Genomic DNA, 3,408 nt, shown 5'->3' with positions numbered 1-3,408 from the left:
CTCTATGACTGTTATCTGTGTTATAATAATAATAATGATAATAATAATAATGATAAGTATGTAGTAGGTAGTAGGTTGGCCAGGGCACCAGTCACCCGTTAAGATACTACCGCTAGAGAGTTATGGGGTCTTTGACTGGCCAGACAGTACAACATTGGATCCCTCTCTCTGGTTACGGTTAATTTTCCCTTTGCTTACACATACACCGAATAGTTTGGCCTATTCTTTACATATTCTCCTCTGTCCTCATACACCTGACAACACTGAGATTACCAAACAATTCTTCTTCCTCAGAGGGCTTACTGCACTGTAATTGATCAGTGGCCACTTTCCTCTCTGCAAGGGTAGAAGAGACTCTTTAGCTATGGTAAGCAGCTCTTCTAGGAGAAGGCCACTCCAAAATCAAACCATTGTTCTCTAGTCTTGGGTAGTGCCATAGCCTCTGTACCATGGTCTTCCACTGTCTTGGGTTAGAGTTCTCTTGCTTGAGGGTACACTCGGGCACACTGTTCTATCTTAATTTCTTTTCCTCTTGTTTTGTTAGAGTATTTATAATTTATGTAGGAAATATTTATTTTAATGTTACTCTTCTTGAAATATTTTATCTTTCCTTCTTTCATTTCCTCACTGGGCTATTTTCCCTGCTGGGGCCCCTGGGCTTATAGCATCCTGCTTTTTCAACTAGGGTTGTAGCTTAGCAAATAATGGTAATAATAATAATAATATCATAAGGAAAGCTGTCTGCTCGCCACTTTCCCTGGAGATACTTTATTTTTTTTTTCCTTTCTTGAGCTTTTCTTCAGCCACTCTGAAATTTTGCAACTTACTGTGCTGGTTTTGCTTTTGTTGTTGGTCAGAATATCAGAGTTGAACAATACTGTACAGAACAGTGGACCATTTTTAACCTGATAATTTTCTCATTCTTTGACCTCATGCCATTAATGGTTGAAATTTGGTAATCCAATCAGTATTAAAAAGTCAATTAAATAAGCTTATAAAGTGGTGAGTCATGTTATTTTGTTAGCGTTTTTAAAGAAATTACATCAGCCTCCTATTTCATAATCGTAATTTTATGCTACTTTTGAAAATTACCCATTCTATAGATTTACCTTTTATTATACAAAACCTACTGTTAGTCTCACTTGGTATCATATCATCTAAACTATATATCATTATGTATATCCATCTCATTTCTGTACATTAAAATAAAAATGTAGGATTAATTTATTACTTTTGAGTAATAAAATTCAGTTTTAATCAAGGCGGTAAATTTTGGAATATAACTTGGTGTAGCCAACATTTTTTTTTTTTTTACCTTTTCTCTTTTTAAAGACTAAATGTTTGATAATAACTGTCTAATTTTTAAGAAACTTATGAACGCTTGAAAATTTTCATGATTTCATCAGCTTGGTCTGAGGTTATTCAACTATATCAGGAAAACAATTTATTTTTGCTTTATGCAAATCTTTTGCAAGATTGTCCACCCCAGGATAACTCATAAAGTCCAAGTAAGAGTAATATAATATCCAACCTTAGCACCTTGATGCAAGTTTGTCTTAAAAGTAAGGGTTGGTTCCCTAACTATCTCCGTGCCTGTCAATCTATTGTCAGTTTGCTATGTGCCTGTTTCTATCATACATTATGTCTTCCCCTTCTTTCCTTACATGTCATTCAAATGCATTTTTTACAAGTAATTGCTGCTTTATATTTATGTTAGTAACGTTTCGTCACTTCTTCGTCACATGTTTCCCTCCTTTGACTATTTTTTTTTTATCTAGCGTTAACTAGATATTCTGTATTCTTTTAATGATATTATTATTGTGTTAACTGCTCTACGGGTAACTTTCCTAATACAAGCACAAATTAGCAGGCGACTTTCGCTAATACATAAACCGTCCATAGTCTGACAGCTGAGATTTCATAATGGAAGAATCACTTCATTGACATGTATATGGTAGAGTACTATAGGTACTCTAGTATATGGTAACCCCAAAACATTTATTCCACATACATGAATTCGGCTAAATGTATTATAATTTGTTATATATTCTATGTCAAATATATGGAATCTCTCTTCACATATAGTAGTAGGCTACATCAGTTATTTTATTTTACTCCGATGCTTACATTAAGAGCAGTTTTTCTTTTTCTGGTCCTATCAGAATTGGTTTTGATGATAAATTTGGGCTACATACTTTTACTTTACTTTGACGGCTGCTTTTCCAGTCCCATATATGGCATAGGAACCCTACTCTGTACAGGACCTCCACTGTCGTTTTATCTTCTTCGTTCAGAGTATTCAACGTTATAATGAAAATGTTTCGTTAGATGATTAATATGGACCCGCCCGAGAAGTAGTTCACTCGACTTCAGTGGAGGATTGGATCTAAACCCAAAACAAGTAAACAAGCAAGTAAGTAAGTTTCATATTACGTATTGTTTATTTACTGAGCACGTGAAGCCATTCAGACCTCACATGCAACTGGGGAAACTGCATTACACTATGAAGTAAAAGCTAAGCGATTGGACACCCAGCTGGAAGTAGGAGATCGGGAATGGAGGTAAATTAGATGGCTATAGTTTAGCAAATTAATCAGATTATAGTTAGATGATGATTTCTTAAACGATATCACTGAATAGTTTTCGATTCATCAAATCGTTACACAAGGGCTTCATAAACCATGATTCTAGAATTTTAGTGAATTATTGTTGAAGAACGGAATGCTAGGCTTACATGACCTACTGTAGCCTATATAGAGCCTCAGTTATGGAAGGCTATCTAGTTCTGATAAAAAGAAATTGAAAATTGAAAGAACAACGTATAAGAAAGATAAAAAACATTGACAACAAAGTAAAATTTTAAAGATAGTTAACATAAATCATGGAGCATCATTTGTGTCTCATATCAACTACAAATCCATTTGGACTACAGAATGTTTACAGAGCAAACAAGTGATTTTGAAAACCCCGCTTGATCTTGGTTATATAATAAGGAACACTAATATAGTAGTTTCATGGGAAGCTATGCTCGACAGAATTCATAAAGTCAAGTTAGTACACCATTACTTCTTTTAGTGTGTCAGAATTAGGTAAATTTGTATTATATTTATTAGACTGCATAAACGTCAGAATTAATAACATCGGTGTGCCCTGTACTTTACTTATGTTCATGATACAAATTTATAGAATTGAAACATTTCTGAACTAACTGAATTTGTGGTATTATTTCGAAATTTCATCCATCTGTTGTTCAATTAAGATTTGCTATATACTAAAAACGATTAATACCACCAGAAATCTTAATGGTAGTGAAAACAAATTGATAACACACCAATTCCACTTACATGTAAGAAAAAATAGACACGACTTACATACTGTGAATCTTGTTATCTAAAATTAGAAGGCTTC

The sequence above is a fragment of the Palaemon carinicauda genome, chromosome 21, assembly GCF_036898095.1.
Source record: "Palaemon carinicauda isolate YSFRI2023 chromosome 21, ASM3689809v2, whole genome shotgun sequence".
Taxonomy (NCBI): Eukaryota; Metazoa; Arthropoda; class Malacostraca; order Decapoda; family Palaemonidae; genus Palaemon; species Palaemon carinicauda.
The sequence above is the reverse complement of the archived record's forward strand: the minus strand, read 5'-3'. Positions refer to the sequence as shown.